The sequence below is a fragment of the Chinchilla lanigera genome, unplaced genomic scaffold (assembly GCF_000276665.1).
Source record: "Chinchilla lanigera isolate Chin_1 unplaced genomic scaffold, ChiLan1.0 scaffold00027, whole genome shotgun sequence".
Lineage (NCBI taxonomy): Eukaryota > Metazoa > Chordata > Mammalia > Rodentia > Chinchillidae > Chinchilla > Chinchilla lanigera.
Window position 1 is genome coordinate 3012499 of NW_004955428.1, and position 14794 is coordinate 3027292.

At 39.6% G+C, this 14794-nt stretch overlaps 1 pseudogene; it reads left to right on the forward strand.

Moving 5' to 3' along the window:
• Positions 1-14794, forward strand: part of LOC102010717 — a 106822-nt pseudogene that overhangs the window by 57841 nt on the left and 34187 nt on the right.

The following is a 14794-nucleotide window of genomic DNA, read 5'->3' on the forward strand; positions in this document are numbered from 1 at the left end:
GAAAAGAACCGACAGAATGTATACAATGAAAGAAAAAGATTTATTATAATGAATCTGCTTAAGTGACTGTAGGCCTAGTAAGTCTGCATCTGCACAACAGGTCCTCAGACTAGAGACCCAGGCAGAGTTGGTATAGTCCTGAGAACTAAGGCAGCCTGGAGACAAAACTGTTTCCTTCAAGGACCTCAGTCTTTTCTTTTCAGGCCATCAGCTGATTGGATAAACCCACCCACATTATGGATGGTAATCAGCTCTACTGAAAATCTACCAATTTCTGTGCTAATGGCACCCAAAAGATGCCTTCATAACATAATCCAGATGATGTCTGACCAAATAATAGATGAATGGACACTATAATTCATCATCACAGGCAGATAGAGATTATGAGATCTTTAGCTTTACATTCCTAGTTTTGGGGATTACCCCTTTCAGCTCCCTTTCTTGTACTTTCAAACCCCAGTAGCAACAGCAGTGAAGACTGTAATGACAATGATGACTGTAGTCACAGCAGACTTAGCTGTGGAGGCCACCCATCACCTGTTCCATCTAAGTATGCTGACCATTGTGAAGTCTCCTTAGCCTTTCGGAATGCCTGAGGTCAACATTAAGGCTGCTTTGGAATAAGAGCATTGTGGAGAACATCATGGCTTCTCTTTTATTCCAAAACTCCCTGCTTTCAAACCATTTCTAAGACATAGACTGTGCATTCTACTGGTTACACAACTTGGGAAATTCAGAAGAACATGCAATCTTCGTTAACTTCTTTGAGCATCTAAAAAACAAGCAGTGCAGAGGTAAGCGTAAGGGAAGGGGGCCATTAAAGGAGTCTTTTCAGGCTTGAATTTCCCCTCAGTTTGGTTGACAGATAGAGTTGCTGACCCACTGGAAAGAACAATTTTTTCTAATTATGATCCTCATGGATTATGAGGGAGAACTATTTGCCCAGCTTTGTTGAGATTTAACTGACAAATGGAAATTGTTTATATTTAAGGTATATGATAGGATGTTTTGATATACATAAACACTGTGAAATGATTGCTACAATCAAGTTATCATATTCATCACCTCGCATGATTATCAGTGTTTGGTTGTGTATAAAGCAGTGTGTGTGTGTGTGTATGTGTGTGTGTGTGTGTGATAATACATAAGATCTATATTTAGGGCTCAAACCTTCACTTATAAGATGAATAAATCCTTGTGATCTAATGTGCAACATGGTGACTAAAATCCATAACACTTATTGTATACCTGAAATCCATTGAGAGATATGTCTCTCTTTCTCTTAAAATTTCCTTCTGCTCTAATTCTTCCTAACTATACATTCTTGATTGATGAAGATATAGCCCCACAGTGATTACTACCTGAGCAAGAAGAATTAGTTTATTAATCCATCCTCACCACAGTGGTATTCCGGTAGCAGATTTCTGGATTGAGTCCTTTCCTTGGCCACTTATTTCCCAGTCTAGCCATGAACTTTGTGAATCACAGTCACTAATATCTAACCTGCAACCAAACTACAAGTTTTGTCTTTCAGCTTGGCATAGTCCTAGAAGTTTTTTTCCTAAGCATTTGGTAGGAGATTCTGTTCCACTTATAATACTAAATGCCGGTTCTCTGTATCTGTTCATTCCACAAGGTATCACTAAACTCCATGTGTCAGTAATTCTCAGCACTTGACAAGAAAAGATAATCCAAAGTTCAGTATTTAAATCTCTAAGAGCATTGTTTCATTTTCACTCTTGACACAGGCTTCAAAGATCTCAAGGCTCAAATCTTATCATAATCAAGTATCTTTGAAGGCATAAAAATTATACGCAATTAAAGTGATTTAGTTTCCCAAAGTCATATCATTTAGGAAACAAAAGCAGTACAGTCATTCCCATGGGGTAAAAAAGAAAGAAAAAATAGGCCTCTTGTGCAAGTTGACCCCATCCAGTGTTCCACATTCTAGATTAACCCCTGCCATTACTCAGCTATCCCATCTTGCATCTCACCTTCTTAAATTCATGGCTCACTTTCAATTAATCCTACCCACTTCAATTTGCAGATCTATCAAAAGTTCTATCACAAAGTGCTTACCACTCAAATCCCATGCTTTCTGGAGCTAATCACTTAGAAATATTCTCTCCTTCTCTGTTACTTTCAGAACACATGGACTTCACCAGAATTACAGATTTTATCACATCTGCTTGTATACCTTTCTCATTGTGTGTGAACTCAGACTTAAAATTTTACTGTGTCATTTTTCTTTTTCTCCCAGCACCTGACACACAAAAAACCAAAATAAGTATTTAAAATGGGCTGAGATTGAAGGAAAGGAAATAGCTCCAATGACAAGTGGTTTCACAGACCCAAGTCAAAGTAGTAACACAGCTCTTCTGAAGGACTAGTGATTCTCTCTACGATGTAACACAATCTCTCAAGCCCAAGGGACTCCAAAAGCAGGAGAAAATGTCCTTGGAGAAGTGAAATAAAGAAGAAAGGAATATGGTAGCAGTAGGGAGACACTGTAGCAAGAACCAAACCACTAACTTTCCCAACACTGCCTCAAGTTTTCCTGTTCTTGCAGGAAAAATCCATTAATTCTGCTTCTATCAATGCCTTGATTGAATGTGAAGTAATACACCGTAACTATCCCTACACCATGTATGACAACCAAGAATGTCATGTTTAAAGCTCTTCCATATGCATTACCGCATTCTATTCTAGATATACTAATAAGCAGAATCAGTTTTGCTCATTTTATAGATGAAGCAAGTCTCAGAGCTTAAATAATTTTCCTAAAGTCACACAGGCTTATAATTTACGTCAGAAGTAGAGGTGTAATTCAGATCTTTCTGTCCCCCATTTCACAACTGGACTGTATTACACTCCTACTTCTGTGGGCTTGGGTTTCCAAGCCTTGACCATAATCTACTACTTCTACTCCACATTTCGTGGGCTCAGGTGGGGAAGGGAGCAAGGCATTCCAGATTTAGGAGCAGAGAAAACTCAGGCCAAGAAAAGAGTGCAGAAAGGATGAGGCCTGGGTAATGGACTTATTATGATGGGCAAGTTCAGGTTTTCGTAGAAGCACTGCATCTTTCCTTCTGGAAGCAGAAACTTTTCCTGTTTAAGACAAACCCATCACAGATCATCGATATTTAAAATTACCCATGTCAAGAAAGGTGGAGTTCTCCATTGTCTTCTCAGAGATGAGAGAGGCTCTGGCTCCTGTGCAGAAGTCACTGCTCTAGTGAGGGTGGAGAGGGAATCCTGTCCACTTCTCAGGAATAAAGACAAGGGCAGGGTCCTGTGGGTTCTCACAATATGTAGCCTCACGACACTTGACCTTGAGAGAAAGTGCTACTCTTGGCTCAAATTCAAGCTGTCTAATCATACACAACAGTCACTTTTCCTGAGCGAGGCTTGCTGACTAGTACATTTAATTCAATGTTGTAATGTTTTACGGGAATTACCCAAATATTATGCTTACATGGCAATGATAAGCTAAATGGGAAAGGTGCTCCAAAATATAAAGCAAGGTTGCTCATAAAGAGATTCTGAATGAGTATGTTTTTTTCTTTTCAGAATTACTCAGCTATATGGGCTCTCAGGTCATTCCTTATAAATTTTGGGCTTTCTTTTTCCTATTCTGTAAAGAATGCCACTGAGATATTAATAAGGACTGTGCTGAACCTGTATATTGCTTTGAATAGTATGAACATCCCAGTAATTAATTCTTCCAATCTATGAACATGAACTACCTGTTTATTTATGTCTTCTTCAAGTTTCTTGATCAATATTTTATAGTTCTTAGTGCACGTGTTTTTCATTTCCTTGGTTAAACTTATTCCCAATATTTTATACTATATAACTGAGATTTATTTTTTTCATCTAAATTGTCATTTATTTATAAAAAAATGCCCTGGGCTTTTTTGTTTTTTGTATGTTGATTTTATCTCCTGCAACTTTACTAAATTCTTTATTTAGTTCTAGGAGTTTTGGGTATAATTTTGAAGTTTCCTATATATCGATCACATAATCTGTAAACAGAGGTAATTTTGCTTCTTTTTCTACTTGGATACCTTTTATTTATTTTCCTTGTCTGATGGTTCCTGATAGCTTTTGCAGTACTGTGTTAATAGAAATGGTGAGAATAGGGGCTGGGGATTTAGCTCAGCGGCAAAGCGCCTGTCTGGCAAGCGCAAGGTCGTGAGTTCGGTTCCCGGAACCGGAGAAAAACCAAAAAAAGAAAAAGAAAAAAAAAAAAGAAATGGTGAGAATAGACATCCTTAACAGAGTGGGCATCAGATCCTACAGGAAAAGTTTTCTATTTCTATCAATTATGATGCTAATTATGAACTCTTCATAAAGATCCTTTCTATAATATGTAATATAAATGTAATACATATAAAAGTATGTGTAAATACACTTTCTGTTAAGAGTATTAACAAAGACCTAGAGATCTTCAGCAGGCTATGAACTTGGGGTTCACTAGGCTGAATACTGTAATTTATTTAAAGACACAAATTGTTAGAATACATAAGTAATAGTTTGATATAAAAATTATGTACTGGATGGTCCAAAAACTGGATGAAGGAAGCCATGAAAAATGGCACGTTGTCCTCACCCATCTGCACCCTTGGCCCCGTCACATGCTAACCATCAGGAAGTGAAGAAAAATGAGTGGAACCCTTTAATTCTGAAGAAAACCATTTGAAAATCATAGGCATGACTAATTAAAGAACTAAAAATGAAAAACTTCCACCTCTTTTCTGATATAGGGAGAGAAATTAAAGACTTGGTTACAAGACAGAGCTACAGAATGTGTGCATGTGTGTTTTCTTGTAGAGTTCAACCAAAGTCTAATCTATTGCCAGAAGTAGAACCTAGAGGCTAATGTTTGACTGAAGGAAAATCAAAACTGAATTGTATTTTATGCAGAGAAGGAAGTCCATTTTTATTTATCATTACAACTAGCCTGTTTAAAAAGAAAGAGAAAACCTTTTGCTATAAATTTGTTAGTCAGGTATGAAATAATACTGTTGAAGTAGAAATTAAAACCAGAAAAGAAACAAGAAACAAATATCCTAACCACAAAGAATAGCATAGTTACTGCAACTGAGCTATATGCTTGGCCCTAACCTTCCTGGAAGTTGAGGCCAAAAAGAAAACATAACATGTTACATAATGCCAGTGCAGATAAAGAAACAGCACGCAAAGGTTTCAAGGGGAAAAAACCTTTGTTTCTGGTAATTAAAAGAAAAACAATTCAGCTCCTGTCTTGGTTACTTTTCTCTCATTGCTGGGACAAAATACCTGATGCCCAAAATTAAGAAAGGAAAGGTTTATTTTGCTTACAGTTTGTGGAGGTTTCAGTCCGTACTTGGCAGATTATAAGGCAGAGTGGCACATGGCAGAGGGCTACAGCGCATGGCAACAGAACACAGCAAAGCAACAACCACACACCAGGCTGAATGGGGGAGCAATGGCCTCAAGCACTCTTTTCCTCTCCCTTACATATGCAAACTATCCACCCCAGGGCGGGTGCAGCTCTCACACCCATAATAATCAAACTCTAAAAGCCTGTCCCATGGCCACATGAGGCTTTGGGGGGGACACACAGACATAAACCATAACAGCTCCAGATTGAGCAAAAACTGATAATTGTTGGGGTCTTGTGGAGGGAGTTACTTGTATTTTTCTTCTCTTGTGTGCAGCACTTCTACAAAAGAAACAGCTATAAAAAGATTTAGAAGTGGAAGTGCAAAAGGCTTCCACCAGAAGACAAAACAAGGGAAAGCAAATATCAGTGCAGGGGGCCATCCAACACAACCTTTGCCCTCTTCATCCTCCTCGTCCTCCTCCTCCTCCTTCTCTTTCTTCAGTACTGGGATTGAATCCAGGAACTTCATACTGAACTACATCCCCAGCTCTTTTTTTTTATTATTTTGAGACATGGTCTCAAGTTGTCCAGACAGGGCTTGAAATTGAGATCCTACTGCTTTGGCTTACCACAGAGTTGAGATTATAGGTGTGTGCTATCATGCCCAGCTACATTCTTCTTAAAGACTACTGTATTTTAACTTGATTTAAATTATTCAGCTCTTACATATGAATTGTTAATATGTATGCTAGTGATGTTATAATAGCATATTTGTAGAAAAATGTGTAAGAACAATATATTACAATTGTATTTTAAGTTATTCATAAGCAGACATTATCATCTTAGCCAAAGCTAGATGTGAGTCCATAGTAGCATCCTATAAAATTGGTTTGTATCTGCAGATCTCCTAAGAGTTGCAAGATACTGTCTTTATATTCATAAATAAGCAGGAATTCAAAAATTAATATCAATGGGATTTTAAAGTAGCTTGAATGTTTTACTATAGTCCAAAGCCTTTGTGGTATTGTGGGTTTGGTTCCACTTTAACATCAGAAGAAGGGGTAAATAAGTTTGTTCTCTCGTGAAATGGTAGAGGAAAAATACACCTGCAAAAATGCAGCATTGGCACACAAGAAACAGTTATAAAAAGATTTCAAGTAGAAGATAAAGGCTTCTACCAGAAGACAAAACAAGGGAATGCAAATATCAATTCAAGGGGGCCATCCAACACTCATGAAGGACATAAGGAAGAAACACAGGCAGACTTTCAGCAAAAAGGTAAACTTTAGAAGGAAATTATTGAAAATCCTGCTTTAAATGCAAAACTCTAAGACAGGAAAACAACTTACAGGGAAGTCAGGAATTAAGAAAAGGCACCTAATGATATAATATACATCATGTTCATAACAGACATGAACACGAGTAACTACATTCACATGAGCTTGCAAAACCTTGTGACTATACCTGCCACAGCCAAATAAAGTGGGATCTAAAGGATTCTCTATAGGTGATTCAAAACAGAAACAGAGAAAGACAAGAGAGATGAAGAGCATCCATGTTCATAGAATGATGATGGATTTGGAGTTTGACTCGCCTGGATAAGAGTCTGTTTTCACAATTCACAGGTTCAGTGATAGAAGCAAGTTATAAAATGTGCAGCCTGGGGTTCTTCACTGAGGAACAACAGAATAGGGGAACAACAGAATTATGGAGCATTAAATGGAATACTGTGGAAATTACTTAACAAGGGCTCTTCCACAAGAAGAATACTGATGCATTTAGAGAGTATTGATGGGGCAAAGGACAGGAAATAAGGAAGGAAAGAAGGAAGGAAGGAAGGAAATAAGGAAGGAAGGAAAGAACAGAGGGATAAGGAAGGGAGGAGGGAAGAGAGAGATTTAAAATCTAGAAAACTACTAATTCTATTCTGATAAAGGGTAAAAATGAAAGACTTAGAGTGTTGATACAATGTGAGTACAGAGAGTGTATGTTCAGGTATATGTGTTTTAATCAAGGTTAAAATGAATTCTAAAGGAAGGGAAGGAAGGAAGGGAAGAAGGAAAGAGGAAGGTGAGGAGAGAAGGAGAAAATGGGAGAAGCAGAAAGGAAGAGAGGAAAAGATAAATGCCTTCTTCAAATCCTGCAAAGAAAAGTAGACACCAAATAAAACACAGACTTAGAGTAGAAATATTCCTTAGCTATTACTGAACTCAACTCAGTATTTTGTAGTTAATTTTGTAGTTACTTAAACTGAGACCCCAAGTAGTATTTGCTCAATATCACACTGAAAGTTTTCCATAGATTTCTTCTCTGGGGAAAACCTATTACTGTTATTTTCAACAAAAAAACTAATGTCAGACAAGGTTGGGTGATTTTTCTTATGGCCATAAACAAGGGATGAGCATTAACCCTGTCTGACCTAAATTTGCAGAAATTTATTACTGAAACTTTTTACCTGCTTTTGGCTTAGTCACTTAAAAAATTTCTCCTGTATGTAATAAATAGTGCTATTTAAATATGCTATTTAAATTTAATGTATTTATTCAACATTTCATTCATCATAAGACTGCCAAGACTGGGCATGTAGTTTTTTGGAGTAAATAATTATTACTTCTTTATTACTCTAACCACTGTCTCTAAAGACAATTTAGCCCAGACACATCAATTAAAACCAGAATCATTAGTTCTTGGCAACTATAGTTTCTTGATAGCTTTTCCTTTGTTCTAACCAAATCCTGGCAGCTATATTCACAGACAGTCTTTTCAATATCCTATAAACTGGTTGTTATTTTTAAATTGTAAGCAGAAAGAATATTTCTCAAAGGCAAAAGCAAACCTTTCTTCCTCCTAAGGCAAATAAATTATGTGTTCCAGTTAAAGAGGCATGACCTTGAACATATTTATTTGTAGCATGTAAGAATAGGTTTCAGTTCATTCTTTCATTATGGCAAAATCCAAGTCACTAAAATGGGATTTGGGCCAGTGTTTATTTTTCAACAGCATATGCAACTACGTCTACTTAGGGTGATTTTATGTTAGGAAAATGTGAAATGTACCTGGTTGTAATTTTTTAACCAGATTTCTTGACTTTTCTTTTGGTGACCACTGTCAGTTTCATTTCAATCCACAAACACTAGCTAGATGTTTTTAGGCCTTTTAATCCTTTCAGTATCACAGAGTATCTTTTCTTTCATCCTTACAAAAATTTTAACATCTAGGAAGGGAGGTGTTATGGTTGATACGTTGTGTCAACTTGGGGAGTTTAGAGGTTTGGCTAAGTGACTCAGCAGGAAGCCAGGGTGCTTACTTTGTATTCATCCTGAGCCTGTGAAAGAGGAGGGCATGGAGATTATGTGAGAGCTACATGCCCCTTAGGTGGGGGTAGCCTGTTTACAATGTAAGGAAGGGAAAGAAGCTGCTTGCCGCCATTCCTCCCTTTTGCTCTGGCTGCTTTGCTCTGGCTGCTTTGCTGTTCGGCTGCCATTGCCCCCTTTGCTCTTGTTGCTTTGCTACCTTCTGCCTCGGAGTCAGCCAAGTATGGACTGAAACCTCCACAAACTGTCAGCTAAATAAACCTTTCCTTCCTTAATTTTGGGCATTGGGTATTTTGTCTCAGCAACGAGAGAAAAGTAACCAAGGAGGCAATAGTTACGAAGTTTTAGAGATCATTAGCAGCAGAAGAAAAGTATTCTACCTTACTTAATGTATAAATTAGTACACAAATAATTTAGTCAACAAACCCTAAACTGAAAAAAGGATGTCGTGATGATCAGGAACATCTGTGTCATCAGCATCATCACCACCATTATATTTTTTATATAATTACGTTTATTGGTACATTTTAGAAATACCTAAGGATCACATTGATCATAGGGAGTTTGTACCTGTACATGATATACTTTGATTTCTCTATTTTTCCCAATCCCCTCTCCTCCCTTCAACCCATCTTACCCTCCCTATTTACAAAGCTTTGCTTCCATCTTGTCTTTTTTTAAATCATTTTTCTCCCTTTTCCCTTCCTACCTCTCCCCCTTGCTCCACCCTATTTCTTCTTTTCTGTTGAATAGTTCCTTCCCATTTCACAATACTCTTGTACATGTTGGTCCTTATTTACTATTTCAGTTTCTCACATGAGGGAGGCAATGCAATGTTTACACATGTCAGTCCGATTAATTTCACTTAAGAGGATGGTCTCAAGTCACACCCATTTACCTGGAAATGCCTCCTATAAGGGGCTTATTATGTGCCACAGGCTAACATTAACTCATTTAATTTTTGCAACCTATCAGATAGGATACTAGCCAGGCATGGTGTCCTATGCCTATAATCCCAGCACTCTGGAGGCTGAAACAGAGAGGCTTGCCGTGAGTTTAAGGCCAGCCTAGGCTACATAGTGAGTTCAGTGGCAGCCTCAACTACACAGTGAGACCATCTCGTGAGAAAAAGGGTAATGCTGTCCTCATGTACAGAAGATAGGACATTGAAACTTAGAAAGACTGAGTGACCTATCCAAAGTCACACACACAGTAAATTGCAGCTTTGAGATTTGATCCTGACATTTTGGCTTCAGAGTACAGACTTCAATGAGGCCCAAATGAAGAGTTATCTGTATGGAAGGATAACGAGATTACACTCACTGCCAAGGAAAGTGTTGGAGAAAGGCTGGAGAGAAAGCAAAACGGCAAGAAGATTCAGAGTTGCTTGGAGTACAGAGACAAAAGACTGGAAGGAATGGCTGGTCTATCTCATTGATAATCACCATCACAACAACCAAAACACGGAAACTTGGAAGCAAGAAATAAGTCAATCAAAGTGCCTTTCTTGGAAAGTGAATCTGGCAAAAGATGGATTCAAAGACCTTGATGAGAAATCAAATTTGAAGACATAAAGATTTAAACAAGTGATACTGGGAAGGAAAAGATAAATGAGAAATAGTATAAAAAGAAGGACCAAATCTCAGCCCCTGAAAGAACCTGAGGGAAAAAAATCAACTATTGTTCGAAACTAAGCCTGGACAAATAGGAATATGATGCCACTTGACAAAAATAACCGAGTCGGTTTTACTCAGACAATGATGAATTAAATTGATCATTTCCTGAAATCACTGGTTCTCCTATGCAAATGTTTCCTCACTGTACTACTTTTGTGTCCGACAACCCAAGCTTGTGTATCCCAGAACTTGGTCTTTGACCCACTTTTCTTCTTCCTCAACTTTTACGCTACAGTGTTCATTTCTATTTCTGTAATTCCGGATATACATCCAACCTCAGCCTGTCTCCTGAGTCAGTATCTGCTGTGTTGTGCTAAAGGGTTCCTTGAAGATAGATGCATGATTTCAAATTAACACATTCTCAACTAAATGAAATAATCGGATAGAAAGAAATGAAGGTGTAGGGGCAAAACTTTACTGCCAGCCCATTAGGTCAGTAGATTTTGTTCCTATTTATTTAACTATAAAACTGGACAATCACACACTAGAATCTTTATGAGAAATTCATGAATGTATTTTTGAAAATTTTCATGAGATTTTCTATTATAAAATAGGGCTGAGTGTCACTGACTCAGCATGAAAGTGTCATTCTCAAGGTCTGGAAGAAGAAATAGAACAATCAGAAGTTGGGAGCAAGTGCAGAACAGACCTCTGTTCTTAGGTGAAACAACCCCAGGTGGAGGTGTTAGGGACACAAAAGATCAGAAATGAGACCCCAAGTCAAAATCAAGGTATCAGACCCCCCAAAGTGGTTATAAGAAATGCAGGAGGCATTATGCCCTAGATGAGCAGATTCAACATCACCTAGAAGCAAATTTCTGAGCTGTACCCGACCTACTGATCCTAAAACTCTGGTGGTAGGGCCAGCACTGTGGGTGTTCAGTCCTTAGGGTGGTGGTGATGCTAACTTTGAGAGCAACTGGTCTGAAACTCCTAAACATGGCCAGGATAGGTCCTAAGTGGAGGGGAAGATATCTGGATACCTGAAAATGGCTCTAAGATCACATGGAAATCTTAGTAATTAGCTACATCTTACTTATATCACAAAGAAGTGTCATCTAGCACTACAGAATTGATATTATCCAGACAGTGTTCTCTGTTAGCACTGCCACAAAGTTAGAAATGAATAGTGAAAGGTCCATAGAAAATACAAGTAGAATCTTAAATAGCATTATAATAATTCATTAAGAAGATAAATCATGCCAGGTGTGGTGGTGCACACCTGTAATCCAGCCCTTGAGAGGCTCGGGCAAGAGGATCATTGCAAGTTCGAGGCCAGCCTGGGCTACAAAGTGAGCTCCAGCCCATACTGAACTGCACAGCTAGACCCTGTCTCAAAAACACACAAAAAAAGAAGAAGATAAATCATATTGGAAATTATAAAGTACTTAGAATCCTACATATCAGATTTGAAAGATGTAGGCAAAATAATATTTAAATGGATAGTTATAATCTTAAATATGTAGCTTAGAAAAAGATCAAAATTAAAAATTAATGAATAAAATATACCATTTTCTAAATTTATCAAAATTAACTCAAGAACAAATACTGAAATTGAACTAACTTCTAACACTAATATCTAGAGTGCTAAAGGAATGATTCCAGACCAGAAACTTCATTACTTGATATCTTAGCCACCTTCCCACTGCTGGAAAAAATACCTAATACCCTCACCTTAAAAGGGGAAGTTTATTTTGGCCTATGGTTTCAGTCCTTGGTCCACTGGCTCCAAGGCAGAAACAAGATGGCAGAGGGGCAACGTGAAGGGAAAGAAGTCCAACTGATGGCCCCAGGAAGCACAGAGAATAGGAGGAGCCAGGGACAAGAATACACCTTTCTGGTTACCCAGCTTTGGGGCCCCCCACCTCTCAGAGTGACTTTGTATCACTTTCTTCTGCAAATAAACTTACTTTCACTTTGTACCATTTCAGACTCCTCTTCCTCTTTCTATGGTGGTGGGGAGAGAATCTAGCCCAGAAGAGAGCGGGTTGGGAGGCCTGAAGACCACCCCTCGCAGCTCCTAAGACTCCACCCACTTGAGCCTCGGTGTCACCCTAGGGCAATGCCTCCCTAATCACTCCAGCCACTTGAGCACCACTCTAGGAACATTCTATATCACCACAGCCCAAAGCCCATTTGCCCCTCTCTTTCTCTCTCACTTTTGAGCCTAAAATCCTGATTAATCTGCACAGCATGGTACATTTTGCAGTTCTTTCCTTGCCATACACAAGAGCTAGGAATCTCTGTCTGACTCACCCTACCATTATAGTTTGGCAGCAGAGTGATTGCATACAGCAAAGGATGGAGAACTCAGAACCAGAAAAAAACACTCACTCTGAGCCCAAGGTCAAGGACAACGAAGGCCACATGTCCCATGTGCCATTGTGACAGTGACAGCAACTACTGCTTCAGAAGCTGCTGCAGAGAAGATGGAAGGAACAATGGGACAGTGGTAGCAAACCCCAGGGAGATGAAGATGACATCTTGCTGGGCCCTCAGTCTAATGTCAGCCTCTGCATCAGCACCAGCACCTCAAAGAGAAAGAAGCAGCTCACGAGGAGTCTATGAAGGAGAAGCAGTTGAAAGAAGAGAGGATTCTGGAGAGTGTGCCTGAGGTCCAAGCCTTGATGTCAGTGAGGGAGATGGTCCAGGGCATCACACAAGCTGACCCAATCAAAACCAGTTGGACACTGCCCTGTTATGTCCTGAGCATGTCTGAAGAGTGGCACAAGCACATATAGAAGAAGAACTACATCTTGGTGGAAAGAGATGGTATCCTACCACCTGTCAAGAACTTCAAGGAAATGAAGTTTCCTGTGGCCATCCTACAAGGCCTGAAGAGAAAAGGCATCCTTTGCTCAACACCCATCCAGATCCAGGGCATCCCCTCCACTCTATCCAGCCAGGGCATGACTGGCACCACCTTCACAGTGGTGGGCAAGATGCTTGTATTCAAGCTTCCCATCATCATATTTTTCCTGGAATAGCAGAAGTAGTTGCCTTTCTCTAAATGTAAGGGGCTCTATGGACTCATCATCTGCCCCTCCTGGGAGCTGGCTTGGCAGAGCCATGGCATCCTGGAATATTACTGCCACTTGCTTCAAGAGAATGGTTCATCCCTCTATGCTGTGTTCTCTACATTGGGGACATGTCCATCAAAGAGCAGATGGAGACCATCTGACACAGTGTGCACACGATGGTAGACATCCCTGGGCACGTCATGGATTTGCTACAGAAGATGACAACAAACCTAGAGGTCTGTCATTACCTGGTCCTGGATAAGGCTGATCACATGGTCAACATGGGCTTCAAAGGCAACATCACACTATCTTCTTCAACTTTAAGGGCCAGCAGCAGACTCTATACTTCAGTGCTACCAAGTCAAAGAAAATTCAAAATTTTGCCAAGAGTTGCCTGTCACTATCAATGTGGGGCAAGATGGGGCTGCCAGCCTGGATGTCATTCAGAAGGTGGAGTATGTGAAGGAAGAGTCTAAGACAGTGCACCTGCCCAAGTGCCTACAGAAGACACCTCCACCTGTGCTCATCTTTGCAGACATGAAGGTGGAGACAGATGCCATCCACGAGTACCTGCTGCTCAAGAGGGTTGAGGCTGTAGCCATCTGTGGGGGCAGCAATCAGGAGAAATGGATCAAGGTCACTATAACATTTTGAGAGGACAAGAAAGATGTCCTGGCAGCCACAGACATAGCATCCAAGGGCCTGGACTTCTCCATACAGCAAGCACATCCTCAATTACAACACGCCCAAGGAAATTGAGAATTACATCCAGCAGGTCAGCCATACTGGGTGGTCAGGAAATGTAGGTATTGCCACCACCTTCATTAACAAGGCCTCTGATGGACCTTGAGGTGCGGATGGACCTCAAGATCCTCCTTTTAGAAGCAAAATAGAAGATGCCACTGGTGCTCCAAAGACTGCATTGCATGGAGAAGTCCATGCTGGACATCAGAGGACATCAGAAGGCATGGCTGTGCCTTCTGTGGGGGTCTTGGCCATTGGCCAAGTATAGAGTCTGCTGCTGGCCATTGAAGTTGAAACTTGTCTCAAACTCCAGGCCACACAGACCAAGCAGGTCATCAACATCAACCACAAGGACTACCTGGCCCACAGCTCTATGAACTTCTCATCCATCTGTTTCCCCAGTTCCCAGTATCCAATTAATGAGGTATATCCTATGTAAAATTAAAAAGTTATTTGGGTTTATCATCTTTGTATGGTTTTCAGTTATAGAGTGTTTTATTGGTGTGTGTGTGTGTGTGTGTGTGTGTGTGTGTGTGTGTGTGTGTGCTGGGAATTTAACTCAGGGCCTTGTGCTTGCCAGGTACATGCTGAGTTATATCCCCAGCCCCTATAAAGTGGATAAATAAGTAAATGGGTTATGTATTATCTTAATTCTATGTACTTGTTTATAAA